Genomic DNA, 17,266 nt, shown 5'->3' with positions numbered 1-17,266 from the left:
TCTCAATTAATATGAAAAAAACCCCACTAAAGTTGCCAGCAGTAGGGAGGATTACATGCAAATGCCCATTTCCATGAAATGTCAATGTTTCTTACTACACGTATCATTTCCATTATTTCTTATGGTAAAAAAATAAACAAAATTGCCTGTGATACTCCACTGTACAGGAAGTTACCCACGACAGAGAGTAATTTGTAGGCTCAACTCCTTGAACCTGTTCTTGTAACACCTTCTAAGACTTCTGTGAGCCCTGATTTCTTGCTGAAGTTGGTGAGGACTGTGGCTGTGGGGGACTAGCAAGGTGTGCGTGTGTCTGGGGTGCTGGTAAGGTTTGGCCTGTTATGTTAACCCCAGCCAGAAAAGTAAGTACTGCATTGCCCCTTGCTCACTCCCCCCGCGTCCCCCCCAGAGGGATGGGGAAGGGAATCAAAAAGAAATATGAAACTCGAGGGTTGACATAAGAACAATTTAATAATTAAAATATTAAAGGAGTAAAAAACCCTAAACCATAATAATAACAACAACAGTAATCATTATAATGAGAAGGAGGAAGAAGGAGAGAGGGTTGAAATCCAAAGGGAAGGGAGAAAACCCAAGTGATGCACAGTACAACTGCTCCCACCCACTGACTGATGCCCAGCCAGTCCCCAGGCAGCGACCAGCAGGCCCTGGCCAGCCTCCCCCAGTTTATACACCGAGCATGATGTCCCATGGTATGGAAAGTCCCTTTGCCCAGTTGGGGCCAGCTGGCCTGGCTGTGTCCCCTCCCCATTTCTTGTGCCCCTCCAGCCCTCTGGCTGGCAGGGCCTGAGAAACTGAAAAGTCCTTGACTTTGCATAAACATTAACTAGTAATAACCAAAGACATCCATGTGTTATCAACACTATTCTCACACCAAATCCAAAACACAGCACTGCACCAGCTACTAAGAAGAAAATTAACTCTATACCAGCTGAAACCAGGACATGGCCTTTTCACCCGATCTCATCACGGGGGATTTTTGGTAACAATTCTTCACTCACAATAGAAAATGCCATATACTTTTCTGTTGTGTATCAATATATGTGTGCCCAACTGGATTTGTCACTTCTTTACCTAACTCAGTTATGCTAAGTAAAGCCAGCCTTAGTATGGAAAATAAGCAGTATTTATTAAATCTCATCTACAGTCTAACTGAAGATGACTTTTGTCAGAAAAGAAGTGACAAGAAGATTGGAATATCAAGAAATACAGTTAAAACAGAGTTGACTGAACAGTAACTTCCTTTGCAGAAGTATATTTAGCTGAATCTGCTTTGTAGTATTAGTATGCTTCTTGTTTCACGATAATTTCCTTAAATCCTTTTTTGAGGGTGGAGGTAGTTTTTAATCTAATTTTTGAGCGGTACTGAATTGACAGATCTGGAAATCAACAGCTAGGATTAGATCATAACACCAGCTTGCCCAAAATCTAGGCTGTTCTAGATTCTGAGCTTTTATTAACAAAACAAAACAAACAAACAAAAAAAAAGCATTTCCAGCTCTTCTGGTCATGAGGGTTACTGTTAAACCTGCAAGCAGAATACCACCTGAAGCAGTCATATCTTCATGTGTTTTTCTACTGCCCAGAGCCTGGAGACGTTTCATCTACCATACAAGCTTAGAGAGTGTTGATTCTGAAGCAGAACAACTGCAGCCCATGTCTGAAGGTTGTTCTACTCATCCGAACATGCAGCAAGTGTGCCTGTGTGAGTGCTGCTCTGCAAGCGGAGGGCAAAAAAACCCAAGCCAAAACAACATGATGCTGTGTTTGTGCCAGGAATTCAAGCTTTCCTATAACCACTAATGCTGTGCAGGTATGAACATAAAAGGTGTAGCCAGCATTGTGAACAGGGCATGTCAGATGCAGATACTTACCTTAATTAAAAGAGTTAACATCAAAATTTGAAGAAAAATTGAACAAACTTCCAAAAAAGCATCCATGTTTTTCACAATTAAATGCATCCAGAATTGAGCCAGGCTCTAAATGGTGTTTCTTTTCCTTGTCCTCCCGTCCTTTTCTGGTGAGGATGTTGTTTTTGTCCTGGATCGGTTTTCTATGCTGATTTTGCTGCACCCCTATAACCAGTTGTACCAGTGTAGCTTGAGGGTTGTTTTGGAGGAGAGAGGAAGGTCCCACTGCCATGTGAGAGGTGGGCAGAGCCATGTTCCTGCTGGAGTACAGCTCCCTGCAGCCTTATTCAAGTGCAGAGGATGCCTGCAGCGACCTGTCCTTGTCACCATGCCTCTTTAGGCAGCCTGACCCTGCCCAGCCGTTTGATGTACAGCATCATAGTGACGTGCTGCTGAGCCAAAATGACCTCATTTTAGATCAGAGAGGTAACAGATCAGTGTCGGAACAGTACCTCAGGAAGCTGGCCTCAGACTAGGATGGGCTCCAGACCAGATCTCAGGAGGAGGTTGGGGCAGGCACCCATAGGCTCCTTCCAGTGGCATTTTGGTGCTAGAGGTAGCGCAGAGAGGAGCCCTGGTGAGGGTGGCGATGGAGTGGGTAGGAGCCCAACCTCATCAGTATGGGTGAAATGCAGACCATGTCTTAATGGCCAAGTCTCCATGCTCGATGGTGAGATGAGCCTCAGCCACTGAGACCTCAGCTGTGGTGTTCTCCAGCTTGGCTGTGCTCCGGCTTCCCCAGCAGCATGCCATCCCAGCCAGATACTGTGACACGGGGGAGCGCGTGGTGACACATGCTGCTGAGCCATCCTGGGTGTGTTTCAGTTGTCTACTGTTCCCTTCCCCCTGCAAAAGTAAATATCTAGAGTTTGAATTACATTACTTAGTAAGAAAAACTTCATAATTTTACATACTTCACTCCTTACAACTCAGTAATAGCAGCAGTGGCATTTGGGAACTGTTTAGAGATTTAAAAAAAAAATTGTAATTCTATCTGGATTTACCTACCTAAAATGTATTCTGACAACAGTGATTCAGTTGAAGAACAGGTGTCCTGCCTGAACACCCTGTTTAGTTTTACCAGTTCGACCTCACTTTGCTACTAAATGCACTTTTTTATGTCTGAGAGGCTCTTCTCAACTGTGGTTGCTACAGGACCAGTACCCCAAGATTTTCTAAGCTTGAAATACCATTAGAGCAATTCTGGGAGTAGGTCTAATTGATTTTAGAGAGTTGGGGTGGGTGTTCTTTTTTCTTATTGTGGTGTTTTAGGTGTGGGTTTTGTTGGTTGGGTGTTTTTTGGTGTTGGTTTTTTTTTTTTTGGGGGGGAGGGGGCTGGGGTAGTGTGTGTGTTTGTTTTCCTCTAAATGTGGTATTTGTCTGCCTGCTAGTTGAGGAGGCAAATGCATAAAGACAAAGCCGAGGTCTGCCTCCAGCAGAAGTAACCACCCTCTGCAGAGCAGAATGTGAAAGCAGAGGCTGTTTTGTTTCTTTCCACACCCCAAACCCAAATGGCCACTCACAGCCTCCTGATGCAGGCTTGCCTGTGGGCCAGTTTGTGAACTGCTAGTACAGGCAGCTCAGCCCTGTCCTGTCCCCGTCACTTCACTTGGAAGGAAGATTTGGGCACATCACCACCAGTGTGTTGGGGCTGTCCCTTTGTGGAAAGGTGGGATGCTCTTACTCACAGCCAGTGCCAGTGTCCTGTTTGGCACTTAAGAACTGTTTTTATGCACTAGTGCAGTACAGACTGGTTGGATTTATAGAAGAATGATCTAGGCTCCTTTCCCAAGCGTGTAATTTGGATATTTTGGGGGGATTTGGATTATTTGGATAATTTTTTATTGCATCTTTTCCTGCAAAGGCAGCATGCATCCTCCTTGCTCCAGTATGTATTTGTGCGTGGTTTATCCTAGCTTTCCTGAACATCTAAGAAGAAGTTACTGTGGTATTTTATGCACCCAGTGAAGCTTCTTGTTGGGAGAGAGCTGGCTTGCAGGGCTGCTCATTCACAGTTGTTCTTTCCAGTGTCCCAAGCTTTTATTTACCTACGCATTAATGTTCACTATGCCTGGTGAAGCTAGGTTTTGCCATTAGTGTCAGTGACGTAACTTGCCTGTTTTCTCACAGTCTAGTGAAGGAGTAGAGAACAGAGCTGGTGTTGTGACTGGAATTAACGTACCATGTGGTGCCTACATCACCTTTCTCTTGTATCATTGTCTACTGCAGAAAAATTCTTGGAAACCAGCTTTGTTTCCAAACCCAAGTCTTCAGTGCAAATTGTTTCTTTTTCTTCCCCAGGTTCCTGCATATTGCATGCAGAGGCACTGTTGCTCTTAGACTAGAAAATAAAAACAATAACTCCTTAGGTGCTAAAGATAACCTAACTGTAACTCTATAAAGAATTATTTTCTGCTGCTTCTTACTTTTAAAGCAGCATTGTTATTTAGTATTTCCAGTAGGTTGGCATCTCTTGAAGTATGTTTTTCTCGAATAAGGTAGTATAATCTGTGATTCGTGAATCTGCTACTGGTGTTTTGTCCTCAGTTTGCTGCTTCCCATTGCTTTATTAAAGACGTTAGTCTAAGCTTATATAATTTTAATTCTGAGTTATTGGGATTTTTTTCTTCAAAAAAGGTTATATTTCATTTGTGCTAGTATTTTAGGACTTTAAGTCAAAAACGCTTCAGCAAAAGTAATGTGTTGGGTAGTGTGATAAAACAGGATTTAACTGTTGCGTCTCTCTTCAAAAGCTTTGTCCTGCTTTGTCTCTCCAAAAGATTTTAGTTCTGTTCTTTCTAAATTAAACTGATGGTATGAAGGGGATTCAGGTGCTGTGCAAACCACATTTATATTAGGAAGAGCTGAATATACAAGTCTGGACAAATATTTAAAGTTCAAAAGAATCTGAAGAGGTCAGGAACGTAAAACAAAATGCAAAACTGTAATTAACTTTACAAGAGCTAATCCCAAATAAAACGATTGCATGTTATGGAGAGACTTCAAAAAGAATATCACCATAAAAAACTTCAGAATAATACTGAAAGTCTGAAATATGATGGGAGGGAGCCTTGCAGGTATTAGCCATGTAGAGATGCCATTGTGAGCATACTGCAAGGGGGAGTAGCAGCTCTGAAGGTCTAATCCTGACCCCACTGAAGTTGGTGGAAGATCCCTATTGACGCTGGTTGACAATGCACCAAGTTCTGCGTTTCTCTTGTGTGAACACCTTGAATAGGCAGTCAGTTGCAGATGCTTTATCCTTTGGAGATCAACAATATTTGAAGGATTTCAGGAAAGAAAAGCACAAATGTGAAAAATTAAGGCAAAATAAAATTGAAATACAAATTTTCAGCATAAGTAATGTAACAAGAATCAGGTATTAACAGAGAAAAATAGAAGCATGATTTCTTTAATACTCGTTTTGTAGATGCATAAACCTGTAAATGGTCTGCTATAGAAGTTGGGAAAAGTCTGTAGCATTTGTGGTCTCTAGTACTAGATCTAACAAGCCATTGCCTAAGAGATGGTAGAGAATAATACTCATTTGGCAGGGTAACGGACTGGAGGAAAGATCAGCTCTTTTTCCTAATGCCTGTAATCCTTAATTGCTTATTAGCCTTTTATGTGTGTGAAAGTTATAAAACTGCCTGTCTCTGTGATTCCTCTGCAAATCTCTCATTGGAGAAAAAAATTGTATCCCATGAATGAACATTGCTGTTTCTCTAGAAACCTATTAACTAAATTAGACAACATGAACTCTACTTATTAGGGCATATCATTTTTCTGTTGTCTTGATATGGAGATGATACTAGTTTTTCTTCCATTTATATTTAGGTCTTTCATGTAACCTATCTCAATTTACATAAAGTGGGATTTTTTTTCTCCCAAGTCGGATCTATTCTGATACATCTCCTTACTCTCTTCTAAAACTGAAAGCCATAGAATCATTTAGGTCAGAAAGTACTTTTAAGATCATCAAGTCCAACCATGAACCTAGCACTGCCATGTCCACCACCAAACCATGTCCCTCAGTGCCACATCAACACACCTTTTAGATACTTCTAGGACTCACCCACTTCCCTGGGCAGCCTGTCCCAATGCTTCACCACCCTTTCAGTGAAGAAGTTTTCCTTTTCCTAATATCCAATCTAAACCTCCCCTGGCAGAACTTGAGATAGTTTCCTCTTCTCCTATCACTTGTTACCTGGGAGAAGAGAGTGACACCCCACTCGCTACAACCTCCTTCCAGGCAGCTGTAGAGAGCAATAAGGTCCCCCCTGAGCCTGCTTTCCTCCAGATTAAACACCCCCAGTTCCCTCAGCTGCTCCTCATAAGCCTTGTGCTCCAGCCCCTCCACCAGCTTCGCTGCCCGTCTCTGGACACGCTCCAGCCCCTCAGTGTCCCTCCTGCAGTGAGGGGCCCACACCTGAACACGGCATTCGAGGGGCGGCCTCACCAGTGCCCAGTGCAGGGGGACAGTCACTGCCCTGGTCCTGCTGGCCACACGGTTTCTGATCATCCTCTGGGTAAAATATCTACTAATCGCTGGATTTATCCCAAACTCCTTAAAACAAAGTTTCTTCTCATGCTGTGACCCATTCAAATCATTTTTCTCCTCTGTGAATCATTTGCAATGGCCAATGACAAGCTTGGCTGCTTTAGGTGCCAGTGAATACTCAGTAGGTGTAGTTTCTCCAGTGATTCCCCTGTTCATCTTTGGCTAAGCCTACAGCCAGTGGGCAAAAATCCTCACAAGTCACCTTCTCTTAGGTTGCCCGTGATGCCTGAGCTTGAGGATGCCCATGAGGGAGAGACACAGCTTTGAACCAGTAGGAGAAGAATTATGGGGCAAACTAAAATACCTCATATTGCTATCCATTAAGCTTTTCCCCTCTGGGTTCATATGTAGTTGAATGGCACAGTCCTTTAGGAACCATTCTTCTGTAAAAACATGCTAGCTGCTGTGTTGCACTAAGCATATAATCCTAAATTTGAATTATTATTTTTTTAAAAAAAGAACTACAGGAGGAAAAAAAACATATGTTGAGTCCAAGAACTAGAAAGCAGTTTGAGTAGACGTGGGTGCAGAGGAGCCGTCAGAGCTTGCCCTGCTGCATTGCTCTAGGATGGCTTCAGCCACCATGGGAGGCTGGGTGGTGGGGAGCCCCTGCCTCCGGGGAACAGCAGAGCCCTAAGGGATGAGAGTCGGGGCTTTCCCCCTTTCACCTTCCAGTAGCATCAGACCCAGCTATGTTTCTCACCTTCCTGTGACACGCAGTTACTTCCTTGAGGAGTTTTGCTCTCTCGGATATGGCTGGGTTGGCTCATTTGCAGAAGGGTGGGTAGGCTGCTGGTTTGCCAGCCTCGGTGCCTGGAGTGCCGTGTATAGCACTCGTGAGGTTTGGCCTCGGTGCCGGCTCCCCCTCAGTGGTCTGCCAGCACGGAGCTGAGGTGCAGCGCAGCAGCACGCAGCCTCCAGCAGAGATAACGCTTATCGTGTGTGCTGCTGGCTCAGCAATGCTTTTCCTCACGTGGTAACAATTTCTGCCTGCCATCAATCCCTACTTTGTGTGCTGGTTCTGCAGACAGTGAACACGGCCGAAGGATGCGTGTTTGTGCAGTTTTAGTGCACCATCAGCCTCCAGTGGCAAACTTTGGGAAAGTTAATTCTTCTTTGCAGTCACTTTGGCCCTTTTTTGTCATATTTAGCATTAAATCTCTCTGGTGCTAACTTTGTTCTTTAAGTTGCACTGGGACTGTCATCTTGTTCGAGACACAGGTCAGCAGGAAAACAGCCAAGTGTGGAAAAGCACGCCATCGCTGTTCCCTGGGATCAGAGTGGCAAGGGTGACCTAAATTTGAAATGCTCCCTACTCTGTGTCCGATCCAGCATCCTCGGGCTGCAGCCTGTCAGCTGCAGTGGCAGACCAAGATCTCTGGGGGGTTAATCTAATAAAATTTGGGGGTTGGAAATCTGTGACAAAATGGAGGGAAACAGCGAAAGCAAGAGAAAGGAATGCAGGAAAAGAAGTACTTGAGAAGCTTGACCAAAGCATAAGAACTTGCGTTTTGGTTGTATGCTGGGGTGTGTTTCAGCATTTTGATTTGTTTGTTTTCCAGAGCAGGCATGAAATTGCTATATTTGTGTATATGAACAATAACAACAGGTTAGAAATGCAACATTAGCGCTTTTTTGGGTAGAAAGAGAAATCAAGAGCTGCCTAAAGGCAAAACATTTCCAAGGTGAGTTTTTTTTTTCTTTCTTTCTTTCTTTGGAAAACCTCCTTTTTTGTTATGTGTGTTTGGCTGTTGCCCACACTGGTGCTGGAGGACATCTTTGTAATCTGCAAAAATTGATTCAGCAGGTGGCCAACTGCGCTCGGTGCTTCCTCCAGGTCTTGGCTGCCACAGTTTGCACAAGCACATGTGTTTGAGGTGTGGGAGTACAAGTTATAGGAGCACCTGGCAGCAGCCCCTGCACATGCCAGTTGTGATGCTTGCTTACAGACAAATACAGCCAGGGAGGTTTTCCTGAGGAACAGTAAGACACAGCTTGTAGAAGCATGCCTTGTTTTTGCTTCTGTTCTTAAAAGCAGTGATGTTTTGGTTTACTTCCACGCCACAAAAGTATTCCTGACTTCTTCTTTCCTGGCCCCCAGCCGTGGCACCAGCACCCCAGGGAAGGGATCCTGTTATTCTCTCTTGGACAAGGGACAAACCCTGGGTCAGTGGTGATGACCCAGGAATGTTTTTTACAAGGTCCATCTAACCAATGAGAAAAAATGTTTTGCTTTTTTTGGGTAGAGGTTTTGAACGCGACAGAACTGAGGGTTTCAGGTGGGTTCTGCCCCCCATTCCTTCTTTTCCTTGATTATGAGACGTTTCTGGATGGTTGTGTCTGTTGAACAGTCCAGAGGAAAACAGCAGCATTCCTGCAGGGGCTTGCAAGAATTTATATTGGATTTTGCTGACACCTATTTTTATATCAGAGATGGCAAAAACATACTGACGTATCTAGTCTATCTGCTTGGGAATAAAATTCATTTCCATATGCATCCAGCCTTGCAGTGGGTTTAATAAGTTGGGTTACTTGTGCTCATCTGCACATCTCCCTTTCCCTGGAGCTGATCGAGAAAAGGTCTTGAAAAAGAAGTTTTTTTGGGGGAATTGAGATTTGATTTGTATCACAGAGAAAAACTGAAGTGTCTCACAAAATTTGATGTCTAGATTTTAAATCCTATAGCTTTAGTTGGTCTAGGAATGTTTTGTTCTGGTCTTTCCAAATCCTAGTAATCTGTGGGGATATTGATCCTTTGTTATTTTTATTCTTCGGTATCCTAATCTAGGAACTAAGTAACTTCTTGAATAAATGGTCTCACTGTCTGTCTCTGGCAGTATTTCTGACTTTTGTCACTTATCTCCCCCTGCCATGAGGTAAATTCTGCTTACACTTTAGAAAATATTTTACATTATAAACAATGATATTTTCCTTAGGATCTTCATCCTTTGCAAGGAATTGGAAAGTATGCTGGGGAGGAAAGCAGTGATTTTTCTGGAGTTCAGGGTGTAATATATAAATAAATAAATGGTATAAACACACACCACACACATCTGCAATGTAAAAAAACCCTACTTTAAATGATCTCTTTTCAAGTCTTAAGTTTACAGAAATTTTCACTAGCAGACTGGTATATATTTATTATCCAGTGCATGCATGGCATCATAGGAAAAAGGTAGTCTGCTACTTTGATGTAATTTGGTGCTTCATTGTGAAAATTGTACATACATATTTATTTAGCAGTTTGGTGGTTTTTTCCCCCCTGAGTTATCGTGCTTCTGTATCCTTAAAGAGAAATGCGCATAGGTCTTGCACATACACTGACATGGATTTCTTCAGAAATACCAGTAGTTGTGTTCACCTTTGGGCACTGTGGAAAATAGGTATAAGTTCATACTTGTTAAATTTTATGTTGATCTACTAAGAAGAAAATGGACAGATTTTCCCAAAGACCATGCCCAAAAACCAGAATACTGTATGTTTTTGCTGAAATCTTGGACCTAATACAGAAATCTAAGAGAAACTAGAAGGTATAAAAAAGCATACACAGTTGCCCATTTCAAATTTCATATCATTACTGCCCAAATTTATGTTTTGGACAGATTTTTCTTATTGTTTTTTGCCCCCCATACATTTTAAAATATGAAACTTACAAACCTGATTTTTTTGATGTACCTACTCATTCCTGGTTTATCTTATCCCCTTCGCTTTTATCCACATATTTTAATCCAGAACTCATAATGATATTCACGCTTTAAAAAAGGCTTACAAAATGAGTGATCTAATGAACGGTTTGTCACTTTTAATTTCATAACAGCTATAAGGTAAATAAAATAATAAAATCATTACAGCACAAGGGCAGGCAGTTTTATACAAAAAGCAATTACCAGAAAGAGTACAGCTAAAAAAGAAGGGAAGTGCTGACTTTCGTAATTCACTGAAGTTTGACACTTTTAAGGTTTGTATTATAACAGCACTTCATAGGCTATAGATGGGGCTGTTTCAAGTTCTGTTGTAAATCTGACTTTACAAGGCTTTAAAGTTCTGCAGGCTAGTAAAAATCACTCTGGGATTGTACGTGTGAAATAAAAAATTTGGTTGTTTTAATATATTTTAATGCTTAGGGCATTTTGTCATCTTAGATATTTTTTTTTTACCAAAATTTCATTGTTCTTGAATTTTGGAATAAATCTTAAAGCTTACCTCGTGTCTGAGGGAGGTGGCGGGGTGGTGGAAAAAGAGAGAACCCAGAAATACAAGACTCACATCTGCACAGTAAAGTTTGAAGTATCAACATGAGCTTTTGGCACTGGAGAAAAGGGCATAAATATTTACCGTGAAACATAGCGTAATAATAACTGATAACGTTTTCACATGGTTAGAGCACAAGCCTCCCCATGAGTTACAAAGGATAAGCTGTGTAAGCCCCAGAAAGTTAGCTTTTCTGGAAACCTGCCCCTCTGCACCGCACGGCTCTTCTTGTTGGAAAAGTCTGGGGTTAAGCTGAAGAGGAAATTGTCTGACCTGAAATTTTGAGGGTTTGTGTAGTTTTTGCATACAATCGTTTGAATGATTCACCTGCTTGGCAACATAAAATGGAAATGCAAACAGTTAGGAAGTATGATTAAAAATACACTTCTTGATTCCAAATAAGCAGCGGTGGGTAATACGACAGGTTAGCCATTGGCGTGCTGCACTTTGCCATTTAAGGGATCTCTATGCAAGGCTGTGCAGGGCTGCTGTCACAGTCTCCTTGGCATCTCTGCTCCCCTCACTTTGTAGCGGTGATGCAAGACTACTGAAAAGTTTGGCTCAGGAACGCTGTATTAAAATTACCCTCAGTCCCCATGCTACTTGGTAATTTATGCTGGTTATGTTCACTACTAGAGTAGTTGTTTCTGACTCCATTGCCTAATCTGAAAAGAGCGAGAGATTGTGTGCGAGGGTGACATCCAGCCCACCTGTGACCTGCCAGCAGGGCTTTCAGTGGCCTCCTCTTGGGGAAGGAAATAGTTTTGAGTGATAAACAAAAGGGTGGGAGCGATCCTGGAGCAAAGACCTGCACATTTCTCTCTGCCATTCTCCTTCCCCTCTTTCTGTGGGCTTGAAGTCGCATTAGTTTCCTTTACTGAGGTATAATAAGCTTTCCAGAGGGGCAGGGGTTGGTGATGGTAGCATGCTGTCCTCCTTTACCAGGTCCTGGTTCCTGAGCATCTCTGACATTGCTGTTCCTGGACATTCCCATGCATAGGGCACGTTGCATGGCACTTGCTTGCTGTTGGGCGAAGAAAAGAGAATTGGGGTTGTCTCTGCCCGCCTCACAAACCACACCGTGCAGACCCGAGGGAGTCACAGCAGTCACAAAACCTGTGGCAGACAACATACATCCTGGGCAACAGCACACTTGTTCCGAGTTTGTATGTAAATCCTTGGCTGGGAGGGACGCTGTGCCTGGGCAGTGCTTGTTTGGGCCAGCAGAGATAACTGGGCTTGCGTGGCACAGGTGTGCAAGGGACCTGCCAGGAGAAGAAGGGGAAATAAGTGTAGGATATAAGCAGCTCCTAGGGTAGCATGTCCCTGTCACCTTGGTCCCTGGCGAGGTGGCCAGCTGCCAGCTCATCCTGTCTGGCTCCCGTGTAGCCTTAAGCGAGGTTTAAGATGCGCTGGCTGTTTGTCTAATATTGTTCTGTGTAAGCAATTGCAGAAACTTGTGTAAGCATTCAAATAGGGTAAAAAGTAAGTGGTTTTCTTAAGATTTTTAGGTGTTGCCTACATTCTGGATATTTAACAAGCTATGGTCCACAACTTTCCTCACAGGCAAGAAAATAGCTTTTCTTGCAATTAGATGCTTGTTTCAAGGGGCAGAGACATTTGCCTGTAAAACTTAGTCCCCTTCAAGTATTCTCTTTGGGGAAAAAAACAGTGCTTTTTATTAGTATTATTTTTACTATAGCCAGATCTACACTTGAACACTTTTGCATGCTGTATTGTTTACTCATGTTCTCTAACTGGAGCTTAAAACTGCCAGCCAGCTAGGGACTTGTTTCCCTAGCTCTTGTCCATGAGGAATTACTGGGGAAGAAGGGAAGTTTCCCCAAGAAGTAAGGCAAGGACAGGAGTTCCCGTGGGCACACCAGGGCTCCTAGAGGAAGGGAATTAAGGTATATAAAGTTTGATTATATGAATGTTCTATTGGCCTCAGTTTACATGCTTTAAATTCGTGTACTGAAGTCATGTTCTGTCAGGCAGGAGAGCTGTTCAGTTGCCTGTTATTGGGAGAGTGCATGGCAGCAAAATCCTTTCATAATAATGATACCCAGTTGGAATATGTCTGGTTGCATGTTAGAAACATTAAACATAGGAGGTTTTGTTTTAGAAAGTGTAAAATAACATGCCTTCAGGCAGCTGTGCAGCTTTGGTGTGAAACTGCCCTCCACAGTCTTCCTCACAGTTGTAATACAAAAAAATGCATGCTCATTTTGACCCTCCTGTGTTTCACTTCAGAATACAGAAGCTGCGCTTTATGCAGTTTCTGTTCCTGGTAATGGTTTGGTTAAGGGGCAGAAACACGGACAAGTTTGAACACAGAGTGGTTGTTTGCTTTGTTTTTAACGTGCATCGGTATCAGCAGTGCGCAGTGAATTGGCAGCACAGCCAGCCCTGTGATAAGAATGAGTGTCTGGGCAGTAGAGCCTCCCTGTGCTCCAACTTGAAATCTTCTGGATATTTCCTGCTCTGAATGGGATTGAACGTAGCTGGGGGGGTATGTTATTACATATAGTGAGAAAACATCTGAGTGATTTTTCTTCTTGAGAGGTGCTGTTCGGATTTGATGGGGGAGGAGGGGAACTTGAAACTTCTGTGTCAACATTGTGATGCTGAGTGCCTGCTTGCGGGTACTGTCTCTGCTTGTGTTGTGGAGGTCACCAAATAAAGCCAGGTTTAGGCACATATGTTTTTAATGACTTATAACTCTTTGGGGGTGGCTTTGAGTACTTGTTTACTACCAGATCAGAAAATAGGAGTAGTCTTAATAAACTCTTTGCGACATGTTTGTTGAGGTTTTAGAAGCACAGCAACGAGGGTTGCTTTTGCATTGTGTAGAAAGTGAGTTCTTCCTTGCAGATCTGCTTATTTTTACTTTTGAATGTGTGTGGATTTAACTGAAGAACATGTGTTCACACAGTTGTGCTATTTAAATTAACGTGGGGTGACTCGGTGTGTATTCAGTGCCGTTATCCCACAGCGACTGCGACAGAACATTTTATTGTCTGAAGACAATGCTAATAACGGTAGCATTAAAACAGCATTGTAATTTCACAAGACAATCTTCCGTTCCCAGAACTGCGAAGTGACTGAGGGATTTGCCATTGTCAGACGGGGGAACAGGAGCTGACCTGCGGTGCGAGCAGCACCCTCCGCTTCGGCTGGGCTGGGCTGGGCTGGGCTGGGCTGGGCTGCCCTGCCTCCCTCCGCTCCCGCCTCCCGGGTGCTGCGCCGGGGTTTGTCACGGCAGCCGACACCTTTGCAAAGCAAGCGCTCGAGCGTTCAGCTGTGCTGGGAGCTGTCGGAACACGGCCCCTTGCCAGGGCAGTCCTACGCTAAGCTGCTTTTGTCTAACGGGTGAGCCACCCACCAGCAGCCTGGACAGCCGAAATGGGTGGGAGGGCACGTGCTGCATCTGGCAGCCCCTTACCTATTGCTGCTCCAGTGCTTGGCCCCACCAGGTATGCTGTTTGCCGAAGGAGAACAACTTATGGGTTTAGTGCTTTGCAATTGATACGTTGTGGATGCTATAGCATTCCCATAATGTATAAAACAGCGATTCAGAACTGAAGCATTTTACAGTAGTCATGCTTTCCTTTACCTTGGTGCTTTACTTTAGCTTTGGTGGAGGGATTGCAGGATGAAAGCAACATGGCTGCAGTGACTAGCTGAGGACAGCTACGCTGTCTTTGTAACTGATGTATAGCTTATAAATGCAAATAAGTGGTCATTAAGAAATGAATAAACATTACATATCTTATTCATCCTTAACATCACCACCTCATGTAAAGATAATAACAACTTCCTTATCAAAAGAGTTGGTAATAGTGCTTGGAAGCTGAAAACAATGATGCTGTGGTGGGAGCCGTATGCATTTATTCTTTCATAGGAAATCTTAAAAGTAAGACATTGCCACCCTCTTAAGTACTCCTTTTCAGTGGGCTCCTGGTATACTGTTGTAATAAACACATTGGATAATGACAGCATAGAGAACATGATGAGAAAATGAGCTGAAGAAGAGATTGTTGGCACTGCAGAGGCACTGGAAACCTTACCAACATTAAATGCATTTGTAGTACTGTGTCTTACATACAGCATGGACGATATCTGCAGCATAAAGCCACTTAGAGGTTCATTGGTGAGCACGTTGATATTGCTATTGCTAAGTTTGCTTTGTACGCATTAGTATTTAGCAGATAAGATAGCTGTGAATACAGACCCTGAGACCTTGCAGTGAACATCTTTAAGATGCGCAGCCACTGTGCAGGACTTGCTTCTTCAATGACCCGCTTTCTCCCAGCAGTGTTTCCCAGGAGCCATGTGACAATGTACAAGAAGGTTGTGCTTTGATTTCAGTAGCTTCATTATGGAATTGTGCTCATGTCTTAAGATGGATGTTTTTAAAATGTAGTTTGTGTTGGATTGGAATACTGAAGATAAAGAGCTAATTTAAGGAAAATGCAATGGGGGAAAACAGTCGCATGCTTGAGATTCCAGGCATCCTTGCTGTGAAAAGTTTGTTTAATCAGCCAGTTTCTGTGTGGGTTTGCTGAGTTGCTTTAGTTTGTTTGTTCTCTGTCAGTTTCTAATAACACTGTTACTTATTTCCACTAAACAGAAAAATAGATTTTTGTGATCTCTGTTGTTCCGTGTCTGCTAGGAATGCTGCTTCTGAGTTGTATTGCTACAAATATTTGTATGTTCTTTCCTGTGCTGTTGGCAGAAATACTGGGGAGAGCCAAAGAGCCTAATTCAAGATTGTTTTGTTTGCATATCTTCTATTTTCTTTTGACAAGATCATTGCATGGTTGTGCCTGAAAGTGATCTTCCATGAGCTGCAAGGAGCAGATCACATCATTATCAAACTGGCTAGTTCAGTTGATGCAATAAGAACCACAGGACTTTATGTGGGACCTTCAGTGATTTCTCTGCCTAGTACGTGTTTTGTGGCATCAGAAAATCTCCTTTGATTAGACAGTTTCTGAATAGCAGTGTTTGTTATACGGGCCACTCAGTTCTGTCCCAACATATCCTGTGTGTCCCTGCATGTCTGTGTCACCAGTACAGTGTACCTGGGGCTCCCATAGTGTATTCAATATTACAGTGTGCCAGCCAGGCTTGCACAGAATGGCACAGCCCATCAGCCCCCTGTCTAACCTCTACTGACAGTTAAACTCTGGCATCAGCAGCTCTTGTCCTTCTCAGCCCTTCCGTGAAGTGATTCCTAAATGCTGTACACAAAGAAGTCCTGTGCAGCACTGTCTGTTAACTAACTGCCTTGCTGAATATGTTACAGGTGCCCTCTGCTAAAAAGGAGAGATCATGCTGGGTTTTTTTCCTAGGTAGTCCTTGTTCTGCCTTCTCATGTTTTCTTGATTTCCTGAAGTAATCCTGTTTTGTGTGCTGTTGACAACTAAATCACTGAGAGATGCAAAATGCAGAAGAGCAGAGGAAGAGCCCTGTGCATACTGAGAAGCAAATATCCCAGTCTTTCAAAAATGGAAAAAAGGAGCGATAGAAAGAAATTGATGTATATGGTGATGAATTTTTATGTGTACATTGTAATATTTGTTATCAAGTCTCCCATGTCTAGATCACTTGCTGCTGAGGATAGGGTGAGGCAGAGACATTGATTTTTGGTACCACTGAAACAGAGGTAGCAAGATGAGATCAGAGAATCACGTAGGTTGGAGGGCACCGCCAGAGGTCCACCTGGTCCAGCCTGCTGCCCACATCAGGTCCCATTGGCTCAGGTTGCTCAGGGCCATGCACAGGACAGTTTTGAGTCTCTCCAAGGATGGAGGTCCAGCAGAAGCTCTGGTCTCCCGCTCTAGTGTGTCACCTCCCTGACAATAAAAAGACCTTTTTTCTTGTGTAGAGCTGGAATTTCACATGTTGCAGCCCTGGCTGATGCCTCCCCTCCCTCTCTGTGCACCTTTGAGGACAGTCTGTGTCCCCTCCCGTCAGGCAGTTGCAGACGGTGGGTAGGTCCCCCTGTAGCCCTCTCTTTTCAGGGCTGAGCAAATGCAGTGCCCTTACCCTCTTCTTCACTCCAGTCCCGCAATTCTCTCTGTTGGGTCAACATGGGTCTGGCGCTTTCTCCAGGCAGTGTGTCTACAGGATGAAATCTTTTTCCTGTGCTGCGTGCCAGATGTACTCCAGAGACTGGTTCCTTTTTTTTCCATATTAACTGGGCTTAAGCTCTCTCTTTTTTTCTACCTTTCCATACAACATGTCCAAAAAAGTAACATTTTCAGATAGTTGTATATAGTATGATGTCACACCAAAATTCTGTATGGTATTACAGAAAAAAAAAAAAAAAAAAAAAAGCGCAATTCTTATTTCTTAACTGAGGTGTTTTTTCTCTCTCCATGTCCGCTCGTACAACTATTCCCATCCAGCAGGTCTTGATCTTGACTTTTTTTCTTGAAGAACTTAAAACATGTTGTCTAGTATAAAATTAAATATTCTGTGGTCAAATGCAAACATCCAACCCCAAAAGGTGGAT

At 43.2% G+C, this 17,266-nt stretch overlaps 1 protein-coding gene and 1 long non-coding RNA gene across 12 annotated transcripts in view; one reads left to right on the top strand and one right to left on the bottom strand.

Moving 5' to 3' along the window:
* Positions 1-17,266, top strand: part of FAM110B (family with sequence similarity 110 member B) — a 116,157-nt gene that overhangs the window by 72,931 nt on the left and 25,960 nt on the right. For 4 of the 11 annotated variants that reach the window (XM_080379137.1, XM_080379138.1, XM_080379134.1 and 1 more), the window contains one exon: positions 1,608-1,834. The exons of the other annotated variants lie outside the window; for them this stretch is intronic. The gene's annotated coding sequence lies outside the window, so the exon portion shown is untranslated. The remainder of the gene's footprint in view (positions 1-1,607; positions 1,835-17,266) is intronic. 11 annotated transcript variants of the gene reach the window in all.
* On the bottom strand, positions 3,262-12,910 carry LOC308060421. The gene is made up of 2 exons (XR_013926718.1): positions 7,196-12,910; positions 3,262-5,193 (listed from the first exon to the last, which is right to left on the bottom strand). It is a non-coding gene; the product is annotated as an uncharacterized lncRNA (long non-coding RNA).

Source organism: Falco punctatus, assembly GCF_963210335.1.
Source record: "Falco punctatus genome assembly, chromosome: 3".
Classification (NCBI taxonomy): domain Eukaryota; kingdom Metazoa; phylum Chordata; class Aves; order Falconiformes; family Falconidae; genus Falco; species Falco punctatus.
The sequence above is the reverse complement of the archived record's forward strand: the minus strand, read 5'-3'. Positions and strand labels throughout refer to the sequence as shown.